Source organism: Desmodus rotundus, chromosome 5, assembly GCF_022682495.2.
Source record: "Desmodus rotundus isolate HL8 chromosome 5, HLdesRot8A.1, whole genome shotgun sequence".
Lineage (NCBI taxonomy): Eukaryota > Metazoa > Chordata > Mammalia > Chiroptera > Phyllostomidae > Desmodus > Desmodus rotundus.
In genome coordinates, this window is record NC_071391.1 from 7,227,667 (window position 1) to 7,248,870 (window position 21,204).

The 21,204-nt window shown below is 47.5% G+C and overlaps 1 long non-coding RNA gene and 1 pseudogene across 1 annotated transcript in view; one reads left to right on the forward strand and one right to left on the reverse strand.

The window, feature by feature from the left end:
• Positions 1-4,771: 4,771 nt before the first annotated feature.
• On the forward strand, positions 4,772-7,130 carry LOC112317372 (RNA transcription, translation and transport factor protein-like; annotated as a pseudogene).
• Positions 7,131-8,879: 1,749 nt separating this feature from the next.
• The window catches only part of LOC128781058 (uncharacterized), a 59,894-nt gene continuing 47,569 nt past the window's right edge, over positions 8,880-21,204 (reverse strand). The window contains exon 3 of the long non-coding RNA XR_011651185.1: positions 8,880-9,018. This is a non-coding gene — a long non-coding RNA (uncharacterized lncRNA). The remainder of the gene's footprint in view (positions 9,019-21,204) is intronic.

Below are 21,204 nucleotides of genomic sequence, written 5' to 3' on the forward strand. Positions count from 1 at the left end.
TTCGTCGCTTAGTTGTATTTTTTCTGGAGCTTTGAAGTGTTCTGTCATTTGGGCCATTTTTTTTTTTTTTTTTTTGTCTTGGCGCGTATGTTACTTTAAGGGGCGGAGCCTTAGGTGTTCACCGGGGCGGGGTAATGCTGGTCGCTGCACTGTGATGCTGTACGTGGGGGAGGGGCCGAGTGGGAGCAATGGCGCCCGCCTCACTCTCCTCCGGACCTCAATCCCCCACTCCCATACCCACAATCAAACTGGGCCCCTCTGGTGCTGGTTCCCCAGTGGATGGGCTTGTGCACGCCCTAGGCCCCTGTGGGTCTCTCCAACGACCTCTCCTGTGAGGCTGGGAGTCTCTCCTGCTGCCGCCCCAACCCCCAGGGGCACTTTCAATCAGAGGTTTGAGGCTTTATTTCCCCGAGCTGGAGCCCTGGGTTGCACGGTCTGCTTCGCTGCCCGCCGTTCGTCAGGTTTATCTGTGGGCGAATGTGGTGGTGCAGGGTGCTACCCGCCACTCTGCCTGCCCCACTCTCCGCCACTCTGAGTCCGGCCCTCTGGGTTTATTTGTGCAAATGTGGGCCTGCAGGGTCTGCTAGTGCTCGGACTGCCTGCGCCATTTGTCCCACACTCCGCCAGTCTCAGTCCCGTCACAGCCACGCGAGTCGTCTCCACCCCGGTGCCCGTCTCCGCCCCTCCTACCAGTCTGGATGAATGTTTATTTTCTATTTCCTTGGTGTCGGTCCCCCTTGCTGTTCGATTCTCGGTCAGTTCTGGTTGTGCGAGGAGGCACAGTGTGTCTACCTACGCCGCCATCTTGGTTCTCCATACCACATTCTTTGTGTTTCCGGAGAGAGCTGTGGACTAAGCCACCACATGCAAGGCCAGGTGAGAAGAAGTTGGAGACCTGACATGCAGGGAATGGGCCACCTCAGCCCTTCTGTGCCCCAGAAGAGAGCATTCACTTGATCCAACTTAACCCAGATCCATCCAATGACTGGGGACAAGGAGCTGGATTTGGAAGCCAATTCAGGATTTGGTGTCACCTGTAGCTGTTCTCCTTGGCTCAGCTACACAACTTTACACAACTTGACATTTCTTCAAATTGCATGGTTAAATATTAAATCCCCACATGCTCATGACATCCTCAGGTTCATTAGATTTCTACACCAAGTCTTCTCTGTTCAGTTACTCATTTTCCCTCTGCTCATGCTCACATTTTCTTGCTAACCGTGGGCCTCCAGAGTGTGCCCTTCTGGGCCTTAGGGACATTAACACAGAGAATATGGGAGATCTAACAATGTGTTTCCACTCTGCTATAATCGCAGTTCTGTACTGGGGCGCATCTTTCCCCTTGTTGCACCCACACCTGTGGACATTTGTCCATGTCCAGCAATCTTTTTTGGTGTCCCCACAGGGTGGGTGGTGTGCTATTAGCATCAAGTGGGTGAGAGCAGGTGTGCTGCTAAACATCCAGGCATACTCAGGGATTCCAGTGCAATGAGCCTCTTCAACTCCAATGGCAGTAAAGCCATGGTGGAGACTCCCAGTGATGGAGAAATCTCTGCTGACTTTGTGGTGAAAGATGAGGAGAGTGAGGGTGCCTCAGTGGACAAGCAATGGACAGATAGTGACTGGAGCTGAACTGCTGACTGATTCCACATCCCTGTCAATACCTATGGTCAATGACATAAGTATGAGACAAACAATTCCTGTTGTTTTAAGCTCCCCAGCTTGTGGTAGTGTACTAGGGAAGCTGTAGGAAATGAGTACTTGAACCCATCCCTTAGCCAGACTGGCCATTGTATCACCTCAACCTGTTTCATATTCTTCCCATCAGTTACCACTTGTCCTCTGACATGTTCAACACCATTCTTGTCTCATTCGCACCCACCCTCCTGCACCACAAATCCCATCAGAGTTGTCCCTGGGTCTGTCTCATCTACTCCTGCATTTCCACTGCCTAGCACATTACCCAACATACAACAGACAAATACATGAGTTATTTAGCCAGTTCAAAGGTATTCTTTCTTGTCATATTCCTTATCAATAATACTCCAGGCAATCACAAAAACGAGAACAACAAGGGTCTTCTGCCCTGATGTCCTTGTAACAAAATACAGCAAGTGTGGTGCAGCGTAGATTCCAGGTTGACCTGAGATGATGTGCAGCCTCTTAACCCCCTTTGCCCAATTTTATCTCCACAAATTTCAATCTTGTCCTTCCTTGCCATTTCTGTCTTAAACTTCGTGTCACTTTCAACATTTTTATTGTGAAGATAATGAAGTAGGAGCATTGTTCCTGAAAGGAAATATTGAGAAAGAACTTCCAATGAGAAGCACTAGACGCCTCTCCAATCTGGTCCACACCTTCTGTGCCAGGCTTTCCTGCAGATTCTTTCACTGTGTCTCCTGGCATTGAGGGTGCAAATATTTTATTCTCCTCTCTGTGGACTCATTATAAACACCCATGTTCTGCCCTGTGCTGACCGATTGCATGTCTCGTTGTTCTTCATCTAGGCCTTTTTGTAGAGCATATTCTCTCTTGCCTTCTGAGAAGATGATCGTTGGAGATAAGACTTTTGAAGATTTGCATTTCTGAAAGATATTTATTTTCATGCTTAAAGGCTGGCTGACTGCTTAAGAATTCTAGCTGTATACAATTACAGGTCAGAGCTTCTGAATTTTCAGTATTACTTTGTGTTTTTCAGACTTGTGTTTATTAACCTTTTATTGTCCACCTTTCCATGTGACTTAGTGTTTCTGATACAGATAGATGTGTAAGTGACCTGACCTGAGTGGGGGCAAGGAGGGGCTGTGTGATGGATGGGTTGCAGGAAACACCGTAGGTGGAAAGGGTGAAGTCGCTGATGCTGTGTGTGACTGATTTCCCTCTGCAGAGGCTGAGAGTCAGCAAGAAGGAGGCCCTTCCTGGAGTCAGCATAGGCTGGCCATGGTGATTGACAGAGGGAAAAGCCCACCAACTCCTTTCCAAAACATGGTGGCAGTGGCAGATGATGACCTGCCTGTCTTGCTTGGGAGGAGGATGTATTGGCTGGGGAAAGAGAACCCTTCTGGAGTGCACCATATTTGGGCCCTGGAGATGTAAAAGAGAGGATTGGGAGAAACACGAGGGCTTTCTCCCCCTGGCTCATTGTGTTGGGAGTCCAGAGTGCCTGCGGACCTATGAGCACTGAAAGTCATGTGGCCAGGGAATAGGAGCCATCCCTTTTCCCCAGCTCAGAAAGGGGTAGCTGAGCCCATGCTGGTGCTGCACTGTCCTGCTCCCCTGGTCCCACCAATGTGTCAGGGAGCTGATGGCCAGAGGGATGGAGCATAGGTGCTGGGCTGTTTGGTAGCCAGTGGAAGAAGGGGCGGTGTCCTGTGTGCAGGACGCTGACTAATGCCAGACTCTAGGAGAAGCCTGAGGCCCAACAGCGAAGGGGAAAGAAGCCAAGTGGTGTGGACGTTAATGCAGGAGCCACCTGCAGTTTCCCAAAGGATGGTATTTTTAAATGGGAGAAGGAACTCTGCGTGCACCTTGTCTCTGGCAGAGGGCGGTGGGGGTATTTCTGGGTGTTCCAGAGGGAATAGGCTATGAGGTGGAAGCTTGTCATTCTTTCAGAATTGTGCAGCTTTTAAATGAATGACCTCTTTCCATTTTCAAAAACCTCTGCCTCTGGATTTTTACCTAGAGGGTGGCAGCGTGCAGCAGAACCCCTGATACTGTTCAGTGACATTTCTTCTTGAAAGAATCGCTTTTGTTTGGGGTGATGTTCCAAAAAGTCACAAAAGTGTGTGGAAAGTGACTGAGCTACTCCATTTCAAAGTTTTCACTGTGGGGAAATTTTCTTAGTATATTTCTTTGGTGGCTTTCTATCCACCACAGTCTGTCTCATCTCTGAATTTTTTAGTTAGGTATGATTATCTTTTCTTCCATATTCCAGTCTTTTATATATAGGAATGCAGAAAAGCTGGCATTTGTGCTGCCTGTCACCTACCAGAAGCAATAACAGAGGCAGGGATTGAATGTTTATGGGCACTTTATTCATGATGGCAGATGAACTGAGAAGACAGTGAGTTTGTACCCTAACAGACCCTCTTCATTTCCATTTTCACCGACCCTTTCAATGAAGAGAGAAAAGTATAAGTGAGGGTATTGGAATTCAGGGAAAATGTTCATCAGATGGAAAGCTGCAGCATTCTTCCATCTCTGTTTGGTGGTGGTCTTTCATCTGTTTTCTGGGCGCTGGTTTCTGTCTGTGTCCTGGGTGGTGGGCATCTCACCCTGGAGCACAACGGCTCAGATACCATCTTCAGTGTTGCAGTCCTCCTGAGGCACAAATGTGGGACTGCTGATGGTCTCCTGGAGTCAGGGTGGGTCCTACCTTCAGTCCTGGAGCAATAGCTTTTCATACTTTGATTACTAAGCTTATTATCTATCACCTGAAACTGAAATTTTCCAACATTTCAGTCCCCCATCATGTATACTATTGTCGCACTATTTTGCTTTGTCTTCCATATCCATTGTGACATTTTCCTGCTGTCATATTTTTAACTTTACCTGAACACTCTGTTTTACTGTAAATGTTTATTATTCACGAGACAAGAACAAATCATTGTAATATGAACTTTCTGAAGATTCCTGAGAGAATGTTCTGTTTGGACCAGAGAACATGTAATAGTCTTAAAGGAGTATGTGTTAGTTAAGGTCTTACTTGGCTCTCTCATCCTTGCCTTGCCTTCTTGGCTGAGCCTGGGAGAGCAGAGTGAGAAGGCAGGCCATGTTTAGAGGCAAGCTCACAGTCCTCAACTACCATAACCCTGCCCACTTCCTCTTCAAAGATGAAAGAGAATATAGAAACTTTAGTGTTTGGCTTGCAGACCAGAAAACCAGACATTACAAGATTGAAATCATGTTAATTTAAGCAATATCCACAGCAGTGACTGGCCCACGTTTTTTGAAAAGTGTCTTGTAGCTGTCAGCTGTCCTTTCAAGATTCAAGATCCACTCAGTGCAATCCCTATTAAAGTACCCATGACATATTTCACAGATATAGAAAAAACATTTCAGAAATTCATATGGAACCGTAAGTGACCCCAGATAGCTGCAGCAATTTTGAGAAAGAAGAACAAAGCAGGAGGGATCACAATACCTGATATTAAACTGTATTACAAGGCCACTGTCATCAAAACAGCCTGGTACTGCCATAAAAACAGGCACATAGACCAATGGAACAGAACAGAGAGCCCAGAAATAAACCACAGTCTCTGTGGTCAATTAATATTTGACAAAAGAGGCAGGAGCATAAAATGGACCAAAAATAGCCTCTTCAACAAATGGTGTTGGGAGATCTGGACAGCTATGTGCAAAAAAATGAAACTCGATCACCACCTTACGACATACACAAAAATAAATTCATGGTGGATAAAAGACTTAAATATAAGTTGTAACACCATAAAAGTCATAGAGAAAAACATTGGCAGGAAGATCTCAGACATTCCACGCAGCAACATTCTCACAGACACGTTCCCTAAAGCAAGGGACATAAAGGAAGAATAAAGAAATGGGACCTCATCAAAATAAAAAGCTTCTGCAAGGCTAAAGAAAACAGCACCAAATTACAAAGAGAACCAACAGTATGGGAAACATATTTGCCAATGATACCTCAGACTAGAGCCTGATCTCCAAAATATATAAAAAACTCACACGACTCCACTCCAGGAAGACAAACAACCCAATTAAAAAATGGGCAAAGGACTTGAACAGACAATTCTCCAAGGAAGACATACAGAGGGCCCAGAGACATATGAAAAGATGCTCAGCATCACTAGTCACCAGAGAGATGAAAATTAAAACCACAATGAGGTACCATATCTCACCGGTCAGAGTGGCCAACATAAACAAATCCACAAACAAATGTTGGAGAGGATGTGGAGAAAAGGGAACCCTAGTGCATTGTTGGTGGGAATGCAGACTGGTGACGCCACTGTGGAAAACAGTATGGAATTTCCTCAGAAAACTAAAAATGGAACTGCCCTTTGACCCAGCAATTCCGCTGCTGGGATTATACCCTAAGAACCCTGAAACACCAATCCAAAAGAACTTATGCACCCCAATGTTCACGGCAGCACAATTTGCAATAGCCAAGTACTGGAAGCAGCATAAGTGCCTATCAGCAAATGAGTGGATCAAAAAAATATGGTACATTTATACACTGGAATTCTAAGCAGCAGAGAGAAAGAAGGAGCTTATACCCTTTACAACGACATGGATGGAACTGGAGAGCATTATGCTAAGTGAAATAAGCCAGGCGGTGAGGGACAAATACCATATGGTCTCACCTTTAACTGGAACATAATCAACAGAAGAAAAAAGCAAACAAAATATAACCAGAGACATTGAAGTTAAGAACAATCTAACAATAGCCAGAGGGAGTGGGGAGGGGAGAGTGGGGAGAGGGGATTAGAGGAACTACTATAAAGGACACATGAACAAAATCAAGGGGGAGGGTGGAGGTGGGAGGGAGGTGGGTTCGGCTGGGGTGGGGTGGAGGGATGGGGAGAAAAGGCAGACAACTGTAATTGAATAGCAATAAAATTAAAAAAAAACTGAAAAAAAAAAGATTCAAGATCGACAAGAAGCAATGGAATGGTTTCTTGACTTAGCTGTTACACTTGCATATGGAGATAATGCTGAACAATACAACGACTCAGTATCCGAAAATACAAAAAATGCCTATAGTGCAGCTACAAATGTGGACCCACTCATCATTGTGGTTGTAGATAATGCTGATTTTAAGGCTGGAGTAACGACCCTGGCTGACCTTCAGATTCAAAGTCATCAGGATCACCTGGTAATGCTGAAGTTCACATCCTGTTTGGTCCAGGAGCACCTGACACAGATGCAGTTACTAAAGCAAACCAGACAACAGAAGGGTTGACTGCCAGTTGTTTAGAGGAACACAGCCTTCGATTGACACAGGAGATGCAGTTGTTGATGAAGCTGCTGACATTCTGTAATTGCTGCACATGGAAGAGATCAGAGAGACTCAGACCAGAATTATCACAGCCATTGTAGCTGTTCAGGCAACTGCTGCTGATCCAAAGACAGACCAGAGCCGGGGGAAGGATGGAAGGTGACCATTTTAGGATTCCAGCCTCTCACGGACCCAGCACGATTGGGCACCACATACGGCCTGACAAGTGTTTAGAAATCAAACTTCAGACTTTCAATGAAAGTACCCCAGAAAATAGACTATGTTTTAGGGATTTACTATCCTTGCTTTTTCTTTACTAAATATTGGGAAAGAACTTTCTTGTCTTCTCATGTCTCCCCATCTGAATTCCCTAATCTGTCAGGAAGGAAGGTTAGCATCTGGGTGAGCAAAGGTGGCAGCAAAGGAGAGAGAGGAAGAAGAAGTGTTTGTTTGGCCCCAGGTGAAGTGTGAGGGTCACACAGGCCTGAGCACACTCATTTCTGAGTGGAGACAAGAGTCTCATGTCATCTGGGGTCTCACAGGCCCAGAGGCTGTTTAGGGGACCTGGGAGCAGTGGGAAAGGGCTGGGACTGGACTGTGATGATGGCTGTGCTGATGGGAAGGCCAAGATGTTGGAGGGATGCTGGGACATGGAAAGGGCAGAACTTAGTGGACTCATAGGTGTCAGGAAGCAGAGGAGCTGAAGTAGGCTCATGAAGTCCCACCCCACCCACCACACTCTGCCAAATCTATTCCCTAAACTCGGAGCCTGTCATTTAACCACCAAAGCACAGAGGGCTTTGCAGATGTGATGTGGGTGCAGACTGTGAATTAGGGAGAAATTCTGAATTTATTGGTGGCCTCCAAATGCCTACCCATGTATCGTAAGGGAAAGTGGCAGAGAGAGATTTGCAAACACACACAGAGGTAGATGGCAGGTCCCCTCCTGGGGCAGAGACATGAGTGATATGGGCAGCAGACCAGGACTGCCATCAGCCTTCAAAGGTGAAAGTATCCAGGAACATATTTTCACCTCATGTTTCCAAGTCCAGCGTGGCCCTCCTGATGCTGTGATTCGGACAGAGTGTTCTAGATGTTAGACTTTTGTGCCCCACACGTGGAGAAAATACCTTCCATGAAGCCACCATCGTGTGGTGATGAGTTCCAGGAGCCCCTGGCAACTGATCCCAGAGCCTAGGGTTCACCCAGTGCTCTGAGTCAGCTGCTTCACTGGAGGGTGGACCCATCAGCCTGGGCGGGGCTCCCAGGGAAGGGGTAGGCTGGGCACAGACACTGCAATTGGACCATTCCTCCTGCAGTAAGTATTGACTGTGTGCATGGGGTTGCCCAGATGACAGCGGGATGCTTGTTTCTGTGGATTTAGGGGGGATTGGAGGGAGGAAGAGTTGCCTAGGGTGGTGAACAATGTGGGTGTGCAGAGAGCAAAAGTTCCCTGAAGGCTGAACCCTTAGATTCACTACAAAGTGAAAAGTGGACAGAAAAGAAATTACCCTGCACCCTCCCAGCATGGAAACCCAGTGAGGGGTGAGCACCAGGCAGGCTGTTTGTGCTTCTCATGTGGATATAATGGCAGTGGGGCTCCTGGTTGGGAACTGTGTGACTGCTCAGGGAGGCAGAGGTTCCCTCAGCAAAGCCCAGGGTAGGACACTTTGGAGTGATTTTGATCCCTCACCCCCCTTTTCTCTCCCAGCCCTGTGACTGGGCAGCTGCCCAGGGATGGAGGATAGCTCCTGAGCCAGCATCCCTCTGGGATCCCTCCCTCAGGCCACCTTGGTCACTGGACACTGTGTCTCTAGAATGTACTATGGACACAATGCAAGGGCCACTTCATGACGAGAACCACCCAACTCCAGAGACACACTGTTGGACAAAAACAAGACAGGTAGAGAAGTGCAGGGCAAGTACTTTATTGAAGCAAGACGTTGAAACCTTCACATTTTGTAGGAGTGATCAGGCCATCCTTGAATGAGAGAGGCACTCGTGTGTAATATTTTTAAAGTCTAGTTGTTACATACGGACTGTACATCTTTCTGAAATAGAGAGAGAGAGACAGGGGCCTTTAGTCATGCTGCCTCTGGAGATGACACGATCACAGGGACTACTGTTCACACCAACATGGGAAGATGTTGCATCCAGCAAAGGCACATGGAGCCACAGGCTGGAGAGCCGAGCGGATGGGGAATTCAATAGTCCTGGTGGAGGCATGACAAACCGTGAAGGACAGGGAAGAACATGTACATAGTGGGACAGATAAACCCCGAGTGACCAAGGTGTGGGACTTGGGTTTCTAATGAAGCCAGGAGTGGGTAAAGCCAAGCAGCCCAGGAATTGCTTTCTCAGAGCCCCAAGTCTGAGGGCTCAACGTTTTCATGCCAAGAGGATGCAGGGTGAGAGGACAGGAATGGGGTGGGGGAGGGTGAAGGGGGGGTGAGATGATCTGCCTACAGGAGATGTTCTGTCTTCTGTGAGGAAATCAATCTCACAGCACACGGACTTCCCCACACTGAGCATCCAGCCTCATTGCATGGGTGGACCACCTGGGATATGGTTGTAAATAACTATTTCTTTCCCAACACATAATAGAAGTGTCTCAGCTCAACCTGAGCTGCTAAGGATGTAACAGTGAGGGTCTCTGCCCACTGGCTGTGATAGGTGAGGGCTGGGAACGTAAGGCAGAGGGACAGGGAGGGGTTTGCTCTGTGGGAGCTGGAGGACCCCCAGCCAGTCATCCCTCCTTCCTGACAGAGGGCCTGGGTCAGTGCCCACCACCACCCTACACACGGCCCAGTGTCTACCCTCCAACACTCCCCACTCTCCATGAGACTCCCCAGGGACTCTGCCACTGGGTGAGAAAACTGGCCCTCCAACTTCTGAAACCTCCCAGGGAGGTAAGCAGCAGTCTCTGCTCTTCAGCATCACCACCTGGGCCCTGGTTGTCCTCCCTAGGACACTGTGGCTACACGTGCCCAAAGGGGTGACCTGAGAAGGAGGAACATGCTAGATGTACTATGCAGCCTTAGTCTAGCTCAGCAGGTGTCATGTCATCATCCACCCTGTGGCCACAGGCCACTCTGTCAGAGGTGAGAAGAGGGGCAGGTGCCTCCCTACCCAGTGCCCACAGTTCAGCACCCTGACATCCCTCCTGGCTGAGCAGCTGAGCAGAAGCCCCTGAGAAAAGGAGAAACAATTTACCAAAACATCGTAAATTTTCTTTCTGTCCTCACTGGGCATTTGGTCTACACATTGCTTCACTTTTATCTTGGCCTCGGCAGCTTCTCTAGGTGGAAGAAATCTCAGAAGTTTGATGTTGAAGAGCGATGCAGGGTCGTGAAAGAAGCTTTTAATTTGTGACATATAAGCTGGACAGAGTTTTGCATTTGCTGGAGCAGAAGAAGAAGAAATACAATTGATGTAAGGAAGTCACTTTTCCCCCATAGCCCCCTGATGTTAGACAGGAATGCCAGGGAGTTCTATGGTCCCATCCCATAATTGTCCCAGTGACACTGGAAAATCCTAGAAGTTGGAACTTGCTCAAATCACAAATCAGCGGCAGGGCTGGTTTAGGAAAAAAAAATTCACTGAGCCCCAGTTCAGCTGATCTCTTGTGTAAAGTACATGCACGCCTTTCCAAGACTCTCTTGCATTGCTGAAACTCACTTTCCCTGGATTTCAGAAATTAGGGTTTGGTCTGGCATTAGAGTGACAGGTTCGCTTCTCTTGGATGTCAGGGGAGAGGAGTTCTTAGTGATCAATCTTGAGGCGAAGTAGGAGAGGAGGATCTCACAGAGATCAGGCAGGAAGCACCAAGTCTGGAGAGGAGCAGGGACAAGGATGGAATATTGGAAGATACTCTTGTGAGAGTAAATTAAACAGTAGAATTATGTCATTGGTTGAAGACAGCTAAATAGCTTAGAAAGGAACCTGAGGATCACACACGAACCCCAACTAGCTCTTCTGGTCGGCACTGAATAGAGAATTACTTTGAGATGTTGGGAGGTGGCAACTGGGGTCTGCTTTCAGGTCCAAGGGCATTGTGCTGAGACCTGAAGTCACCAATCTTCCTGGTCTGGATTCTCCATCCCCACCACCCATTCTGCTTCCAAATCTTTACAATCACCTGCATCAGGGAATGTGCCCTGCTAGGCTCCCATGTGACCTGATCACACAGAAACTGTGCAGAGATGGGGAGAAGTCAGATCAGAGAAAACATGGGGAAGGAGGAGGAGTTCAGAAAGTCAGTGGAAAGAGAAAGAGTCAAAAGCACTTGGGTCCGAGTTGAGGACATGAGGACAAACAAAGTATGGCAGGAGGAGTGGCTAGAAAACATGTAGAACCCCAGCCAGTGTGGCCCTAATATTGCACTGGTTCTTCTGGTCCTTGTCGGACTTGCAGAAAAGGAGCAGGGCATGTGGATGTGTTGAGTGCTGCTGCTCCTAATTCCTGGGGCAGCCAGGCCATGCTGGCTCTTCTTAAACCAAGAACTCTCCTAAGGCCCTCCCAGCTGGAACATTCTATGAGTCTGAGAGAAAGAGTTCAGGAGCCATGAACTCAACTGGCACCAAAGACTCTGGGAAGGAGAACAGCTGATGAGACCCAGAGCAGGCCCCTGACACCCTTGGTCTCACTCCGTAGTCAGAGCTGCTCCTGCTGGTGACTGTGGGAACCAAGGATGAGAGGAGACTTGGGGAGGCTGACCATCTTGTTCAAGTCACAGTGCTGCTGAGTGGCAGAACCGTGATGCACAACCAAATCTTATCCAGTTCTGATGCTCCTCAATATAGACCTGAGACAGGGAGTGAGGCTTCAGATGGGAAACTTTTCAAAGTGGCCTGAAAGGTTTTCTGTAAAGTTCCAGGGTGTTGGCAATTAATACAGGAGCTTTTGGTATTGGTGGGACTAGTCTACAAATAGCGGGGACGGTTTGGATTCTGATCCTTTTACCCCTCCTCCCCACATAAGTTCCCTACTTCAGTGCAGATTATTTACCTGGGCTGGTGGTAGTCTTATTAGGACTGATACTCACCCTCATAGCAGCAAAGTGCCAGAGTGACCAGCAGGACAGTCAGGGAGAGTCTCATGGTCAATGTTGTTCTGAGTTCAGCTTTGTCAAACAATGAGCAGTTAGCAGCTGGACTCAGCAGCCTAGGGAGCCCAGGGCTATTTGTACCCAGTGAGCCTCACAGGTCCTGCCCACTTGGACGTGGCAGATCACAAGTCCTAGTTTCCAGCCCACCCTTCCTCATTGAGACCTGATGCCAACCACCATGGTCAGAGCCCTGGTGTCTTAGTCAACCATCATCATTGCTGGCACCATGCACATTTCCTTTTGGGTATAAACCTCAGCTGAAGTTTTACAAAACTATGATCATTTGATTGGCAGGTGCTCACCAGGATTCGGCTCCTTAACTGGAGTTTCGGAAATGTACCATCAGTTGATTGAAGGGATCACTCTTAGAATTTATCTCCTTAATTGCAGGCAGTGACCAGTTTTGCTCATCTGTGTAAGCCTAGCATCTGGCACAGACAAGAGGATCAGCACATAGTCCTGGAATGTTTGCTTCGGGTGCATCTCAGTGTGAAAGGACGCCTGCTGGGCCAGGGTCACTCTGGGCAGTTGAGGGAGAAAGGTCAGAGCGTGGGGACAGTTGTGAAGATGTCAGTGGTGTTTGGGTCTCGAGAGAACACTGTACCAAGAGGAAGACTACCTGGCCACCTCCCACCCTCCAACACTCATCTAATGGTTGAAACTTGGTGTAGCGAGGGTTCCACCAAATCAAGCAGGAAACTTACCTGACTGACAGTCCCCTTGTCAGGTATGAAGGTGGCACCTGCTGGGTCCTCAGGGTACTGTAAGCAGCAGTGAGAACAAGGCCTGTCCTCCTGTCTCCAGCCACTCACAGGCACCCTGTGGAAGTCTGCGAGCACGGACTGCTTGGAGGAAAGGTGTTAGGAAGCAGTCTGTGGACAGAGGAGCAGACTGAGTGCTGCTCAGGAGAGACAGGGTTGGGTATGAGGTGGCGTTGGGAGGAGGGATCCCATGGGAACAGCACCAGGGAAGACTGGACACCATGATCCAGGGGGCTGGTGGGGAACACAAAAACTCATGCATGTTACCTTGAAACGCAAGTGCCCAGTGGAATAGGGATGACTTTGTTACTGGAGACAGACTGGACCAAGTCAAGCAGAGGGCCCCTGAGCCCCGGCTACCTTGGGGACCATGGGTGGCTGAAGGTACACCACTCCACTTGCCCTAGTGCTTTCCTCTGTGGAGCAACAGGAACTTCTCCTCTTGGCTGCTGGGAGTGCCAAATAAACTGGCACCCTGGAGGACAGTGTGGCCATTTCATGTAAACTACACGTCCGCTGACCCCGACACCCAGGAATTGCCCTCTGTAGGGACAAAGGTGCCACCAGGCATGTGATGCTGAGTGCAGGGAAGGCTTTGCCTGTGTTGAAATAAGGGTAGATGGGAGCACTGTGCACTTTCTGCTCCATGTTTCTGTGCACCTAAAACTACCCTAGAACTAGAGAATAGTAAAAAATGAAGGCCAACATCCTGTCGGCATCATTTTCTTCAAACAGGGGAAATGTCAGGCTAAAAACAAATCAGTGAATGGTCATGGTATGTGGAGGGTTGATGGCCTCTCTGATAAATCTAAGATGACCTCCTGAGAAAAACTGTGAGAACAGATGAAAGCTCGTGATGCAGCTGAATGCAGGACGGCCTGTGAGGGACACTCTCTTGCCATAAACCTGTATCACCACGGGACGCAACAGAGATACGGGCACCTCTGCCAACAGCAACTCCAGCAGCAACACAAATACATTGAGGCTCACACAGTTCACACACGCACACCTTGAAAGATAAAGTCGTGAAAATTTCCTCACAGATATAACAAGGAATCTGAAAACACCAAGACACACACCCTGTTATAGAAGAAATATAAGAAAATGTAAAGGCAAATCTTCTCAAATTACTGTAGAGTGTCAATCCCGCCCACATCAGAATGCTAACGGGGCAGTTTCACACATTGTTTTGAATTGGGCAGTGCTGTTTGAGTCTTTCAAATTTAGGATGTGTTCCCTTACTGAGTTGTGAGGAAGAACCCAAATCTACGGCCTACCTGGATTCAAGCTCAGCTCTGGAACTTTCTACTTGTGGGGTCTACAGCAAGGTGCTGATGCTCTCAGCCTCACTCTCCTCCTCTGTACAAGAAGGCTGAGAGCAAAGCATTTGTGCAAGGATAAACAAATTAATTCAGGAGCAAAGGTCACCACAGTACCTGGCAGTTAAGAGTCAGCTGTTCCGATTATGCAACAAAAACAAAGAATGTAAATCCTAAGTCAAACAGAATAAACCATCTCACCCCGTAGGCAAATGTCAGATTGAATCTAATCAACCTTGCCAAAGATCAATGTTGATTTATCCTAAAAGCTAATTGAGTGTGTTTCTGATTTTGGCTCTACTTCCAGTGGGATTTCTCTTAGTTAAAATAAGATCATCACTTTTCAATCACTTCCTATCCTGTTTTATGATCACATCTAAGACACTGTTATTATTATTTTCTAATCTGAAATCCTGTGTTTGGAACTAAGGGCATTGGAGTTGGTGGGTGGGGAAGGTACTGTTTATCCCAAGACACACAGAACCCCTTGACTATGGTCCTCAGCAGGATGGGCTGCTGACAGGTGTCCTTCAGCAGCTGTTGAAATCCCAGGGCTCCTTCAGCTCTGTGTGTCTAACTGGGGAAGAGAATCATGGGGGATGGGAACATTTGAGTCATCATCATTTCTGGATCCTGATGTCCACGTTTACTTTGTGATACAATTTATGTATCACCTGGTGACACTGGTTGTCATGTGCCACCTCCCCGGCATAAACATCCTTGTTCCCTTTTACCAAGACGGATGATGTACACGTCGTCCGTCAGATCCTACATGGCACTGAGTCTGCATGTGCAAGTCCAGACTCTGAAGGGCTCCGTGTGAGCAGTATTTTGCAGGACACAACTTATGTCTACAGAGAGGGGTCCCTGTGTCCTGGCTTTGAATAACATCAAAGAAGGGCCTAATGTGCTGTGGCTGACCAATCATTAAAATAATTTTGAGTGGCAGTTCTCACTGTCAACCTTGGCCCATTCTCCAAAGGAACACATGGACTCCAGTGACATTGGCGCCCCAGACTTATGGTTTTCACAGGTGCACAATCAAGTGACAAGTGCTTTAGGGTCAAGACCTCTGAGGAACAACACCGTGACCAAAAGGACCCCATTTTTTCCGATACATGTTGCTCCCCATGGATATGTAACATCAAAAGCAGGCCTCATGCAGCTCAATAGGAAATGTATTTATCAATAACATTTTACTTTGATAAGCAGTATCTAAACTGGAAAGAGATAGATTGGGCTTTCCCCAAGGTTGCAGGGATCTGTGACGGTGCCCACAACCCCCATGTACCTCAGCTGACAAACTCCGTAAAGCGTGTTACCACTTCCTTCCCTGAACTGTGCACTGAAGAGCCCCCTGAGATGTACGTCCTGAGGCTTCAGGAACATGTGTGCTAGGCTGCACCTCCCCTTCCCTCTCCCACTGGCCCCTGTGCACAGACCTTGGTTCCCTAACCATGCTGCAAGAGGTGACTTGCCAAAGGAGACCCATGACCAGAAAAGGGTTGGAGCATCAGACAGGGCTCCCTTCTTCTTGTTCTGCAACTCTTGTTACAGCTCCATTGCCTTAGGGGGGGTGTATGTTCTTTCTGTGTCATAGCCAAGAATCTCAACATAGGAAGAATGTTCTCCAACAGATATGCAAGATCATACACGTGAAATTGCAAGCACATACCCCACCCCAATCACAGAGGTCTGGAATGTAGAACAGACCCAGCAGTGAGGTCTAGACTGAGTAAATTACAAAATAACAACCCAAAAGTGGCTTGAAGCCCTGTCAGTGTCATAGTGACCATCCAGTCTCTGTGCAAAGAAAGGCACTTGAGGTTCTGGTCATGTCACCTGTCCTGGGCCCAGGAGACTTCCAGGTCAGACCCAGTGGTCTTCTTCACCAGGGAAGACCCTCAGCTATCAAGGGCTCTTTTCCCATGCTGAGCTCCTTTCCAGAAGAAGCCAAGGTACTGGGCCAAGGGGAGGCTCTGTCACAATACAGGTGGTCTACTTGGGGACCTGACAGCACACACAGCCATTCTGAGGGAGAATTGCCTCAAAGCCTTGAAGGCCACCTCCTCACTCAGCTCTTGTGGACTCTCCCCACATGGGGCAGGTGTGCTTGCTGCCCTTGAAGTCTGGGATCCCCAGTGTGCAGCAGCCCACAGGTGAACAGGAAATGGGAGGACAGCAAGTCATAACCCCACAAACCTTTGACCTCCCAGTCATGGGAGTTTGAGACCTCTGCACACACAGGTGCTATTTAGGCCGATGAAAATAAGCAGGTGTTCTACGTCCTCACCCTGGAGAAGAAAGGCACTATGTTGGGGCTACCGTGGGAGGCTGAAAGAATTGGTTTAGGGATTCTGGAGGATCTCCTTGGGGAAAGTGGCCAAAAGGCCTCAGGACATGTCAGATGGACCAGGAAACTGATGAGCTGACACTCACTAGAGGATCCTCCAGACTATTTACTTTGCTTAACTTCATCCCCTGCTCACCACAAAGACCTTTCTTCTTGAACAGGCTTTTGCAGTGAAGGGGACAATAGGAGTCTTCTGTTCCTGGTGGATATTGGTCCCCATTAATCCCTAAGCATCTGACATTCATGTACACATAGCTTTGGCATCTTCTGTAACTCCCTCTCATTGTAAATCTGCTGCTCTTTGGTGTAAGACATAAGACGTAAGACTTTACAGGAATATTTCTTACCAAACATTGCCCAGTATGCAGGGATTGACTAATAAAGCTCCTGTGTTGGTTAGTTGATGTGTTTATTATGCTAATGAAGTCCTTGCTATTTTCTTGTAGGCCATTATTTTACCTGCTATGAATTTTTCTACAGGTCAGAGAAATGGCCTCCATTAGGTGAGAAGTAAAACCAAGCCCCTGTGGATTAGGTCAGTGTGTGCCAGAGTGGGTGTGTGTGTATCACAAGACATGGGAGTGTTCACTGTGTCACATTCCAGTGACTGGTCCCACTGCTCACCTCCAATACCCTCCCTACCCCATGCAATCTGGCTCCCGTCCCAACCATTTCACTGAAATTCCTCCCTTCTGACATGTCAATCTTGAAGCCAGTTCTGATTTTGTATACTGTAAGAAGTAAAAATCTTGATATCAGGAATTGTGATCCCTCCCGCTTTGTTCTTCTTTCTCAAAATTGCTGCAGCTATTCGGTGTCATTTATGGTCCCATATAAATTTCTGAAGAGTTTGTTCTATATGAAATATGTCATAGGTACTTTAATAGGGATTGCACTGAATCTATAAATCTCTTTGGGTAATATGGCCCCAATGTTCATAGCAGCACAATTTACAACAGCCAAGTACTGGAAGCAACCTAAGTGCCCATCAGCAAATGAGTGGATCCAGAAACTATGGTACATTTACACAATGGAATTCTATGCTGCAGAGAGAAAGAAGGAGCTTGTACCCTTTGCAACAACATGGATGGAACTGGAGAGCATTATGCTAAGTGAAATAAGCCAGGCATAAAGGACAAATACCCTATGATCATACCTTTAACTGGAACATAATCAACAAAAGAAAAAAGCAAACAAAATATAACCAGAGACATTGAAGTTAAGAGCAATCTAACAATAACAAGAGGGCAGTGGGGAGGGGATAGTGGGGAGAGGCGTTTTCAGGAACTACTATAAAGGACACATTGACAAAATCAAGGGGGAGCGTGGAGGGGGTGAGGAAGGTGGGTTTGGCTGGGGAGGGGTGGAGGGGTGGGGAGAAAAGGCAGACAACTGCAATTGAATAACAATAAAATTTTAAAAATATATTTATTGATTATGCTATTACAGTTGTCCCATTCCCCCCCCACTCCACTCCATCCTGCCCACCCCCTCCCTCCCACATTCCCTCCTTATAGTTCATGTCCATGGGTCATACTTATAAGTTCTTTGGCTTGTACATTTCCTACACTATTCTTACCCTCCCCCGGTCTATTTTCCACCTATCATCTATGCTACTTATTCTCTGTACCTTTCCCGCCCTCTCCCCCTCCCACTCCCCTATTGACAACCCTCCATGTGATCTCCATCTCTATGGTTCTGTTCCTGTTCTAGTTGTTTGCCTAGTTTGCTCTTGTTTTTGTTTTAGGTGTGGTCGTTAATAAATGTGAGTTTGCTGTCATTCTTACTGTTCATATTTTTTATCTTCTTTTTCTTAGGTAACTCCCTTTAACATTTCATATAATAAGGGCTTGGTGATGATGAGCTTCTTTAACTTGACCTTATCTGAGAAGCACTTTATCTTCCCTTCCATTCTAAATGATAGCTTTGCTGGATACAGTAATCTTGGATGTAGGTCCTTGCCTTTCATGACTTGGAATACTTGCCAGCCCCTTCTTGCCTGTAAGGTCTCTTTGGAGAAATCAGCTGACAGTCTTATGGGAAGTCCTTTGTAGGTAACTGTGTCCTTTTCTCTTGCTGCTTCTAAGATTCTCTCCTTCTGTTTCATCTTGGGTAATGTAATGATGATGTGCCTTGGTGTGTTCCCTCTTGGGTCCAGCTTCTTTGGGACTCTCTGAGCTTCCTGGACTTCCTGGAAGTCTATTTCCTTTGCCAGACTGGGGAAGTTCTCCTTCATTATTTGTTCAAGTAAGTTTTCACTTTTTTGCTCTTCCTCTTCTCCTTCTGGCACCCCTATAATTCGGATTTTGGAACGTTTCAAGATGTCCTGGAGGTTCCTAAGCCTCTCCTAATTTTTTTGAATTCTTGTTTCTTCATTCTTTTCTGGTTGGATGCTTCTTTCTTCCTTCTGGTACACACCATTGATTTGAGTCCCAGTTTCCTTTGCCTCACTATTGGTTCCCTGTACATTTTCCTTTGTCTCTCTTAGCATAGCCTTTATTTTTTCATCTAGTTTTCAACCAAATTCAACCAATTCTGTGAGCAATCTTATTACCAGTGTTTTGAACTGTGCATCTGATAGGTTGGCTATCTGTTCGCTGCTTACTTGAATCATTTCTGGAGCTTTGAAGTGTTCTGTCATTTGGTCCTTTTTTTTTTTTTTTTTTTTTTTTTTGTCTTGGCTCACCTATTACGTAGTAAGGGGAGGAGCCTTAGGTGTTCCTCCCGGGGCTGGGTAACGCTGACCGCTGCACTGTGATGCTGTATGTGGGGGAGGGGCTGAGAGGGAGCAATGGCGCCCGCTCCACTCTCCGTTGGATCTTAATCACTCCCTCTGCTACCCACAATAAAATTGGGCTCCTTTGGTGCTGGTTCCCGGGTGGGTGGGCTTGTGCACACTCTAGGCCCCTGTGGGTCTCTCTAAGGACCTCTCCCGTGAGGCTGGGAGTTTCTCCTGCTGCTGCCCCAACCTCCACGGGTGTTTTCAATCAGAGGTTTGAGGCTTTATTTCATTATGCTGGAACCCTGGGTTACGCGGTCTGCTTCGCTCCCCGCCGTTAGTCCTGGTTTATCTATGGGAATTCGGGGCCACAGGGTGCTACCTGCCACACTGTCTGCCCCGTTCTCCGCCACTCTGAGTCCCGCCCTCTCGGTTTATCTGTGCTCGAATGTAGGGCCGCAGGGTCTGCTAGTGGTCAGACTGCCGGTCCCGTTCGTCCCACACGCCACCAGTCTAGGCCCCACCACAGCAACGCGAGTCCTCTCTGCCCTGGCTGCCTGTCTCTGCCCTTTCTACCGGTCTGGGTGAATGTTTATTTTTTATCACCTTGGTGTCGGACTTCCTTGCCGTTAGATTTTCTGTCAGTTCTGGTTGTGAGAGGAGGCGCAGTGTGTCTACCTACACCTCCATCTTGGTTCTCAAGTTAAAGGTTTTCGGAGATGTTGAGGGCAGAGAAATGTTTACTGATCATAGTTCCCTGTCCACTCCTAGACCAGGTGCCTCCCAGGCCTCAGGCCAATGCTGCTGTGGAGCTGTCTTAGCTGGGTCTCCTTATACAATGAGAATCATTCTGGGGTTGTAGTGAGGCCAGTGGGTTACAGCAGGTAAGTCCTCACATGGGGGCTGAGCATAGGGCAGGCACTGCCTCCACATCATTGCCAGAGATTAATTTGTAACATTGAGCAAGTTGTTCTGATCCCCTGTGGAGGACTGCTCAGACCACTAGAGACTCCTGAAACTTGCTGCTACTTTACATTTTCTACAAATCTAGAGATATTCTTGTTCCATTGGGAGGAAAATCACCACAGTTTAAAAGAAGTCCTACTTTTTTGATCCATTCTAACTTAATATTTACCTGGCTCTTTCTTGAAGAGTTTTATTTAGGAGTCATTTATACATTGCTTTTGAACATGCTGTACCTGCTGGTGGCCTGTTAATCTTCTCAGAATGTAGCTCCTACCTGTGCTACTTACTTCGAGATTTAGTAAAACACAGATGCAAACCATTAAAGAGCAACTACTTGATGCCAGGCCTTGTGACCATCGCTTTTACTCTTCACAACAACCCATTGGGCAGAGTAATGAAGATTTTATTGGCCAAACTGAGGGCACTACAGACGGTACAAGAGGTCACACAATGGATGGAATGCCAGGACAATAGCACAGACCAGGCCTCTGATGAGCAAAGGGAGATGTGTGGTTTCCGACCTCTGAGGCAGGCATATCATTTCCCCCCAGTTGTACAAGGTGGGATGGAGGGGCCAAGTAACCTCACCATTGGCACACAACTAGTGGGAGGCAAAGCCCCCTATGGAACCAGGTGTGATGTTTTGGCATGGAGATAGCCCTCAACCCTATTGACCACCTTAGTTAGACCTCTATGGGCCTTCACTTTATGAGTCAGGTGGACTCTTATGACCTTGACTTGCACAAGTGCCCTTGTGTACTCTAGGTTGATCTCCATGCAGGCCCCACAATTTTCTGCTGAGGCCACTGCTCTACCAGAACTCTTCTCCTCTACTGTCCTTGACTGAGTCCCTGAAGATTAAAACTTTGTATATATTCTCGATGCCACATAGGAGACTGCCTATTTCCTGTGTTGTGTTGTGGCCTTGAATCCTGGGGATCTCTTTTCCATGACCCCTTGGCCCTGTGTGTGCACCTTTCTCCTCGTGAGTGGAACCTGACATTATGGCTCT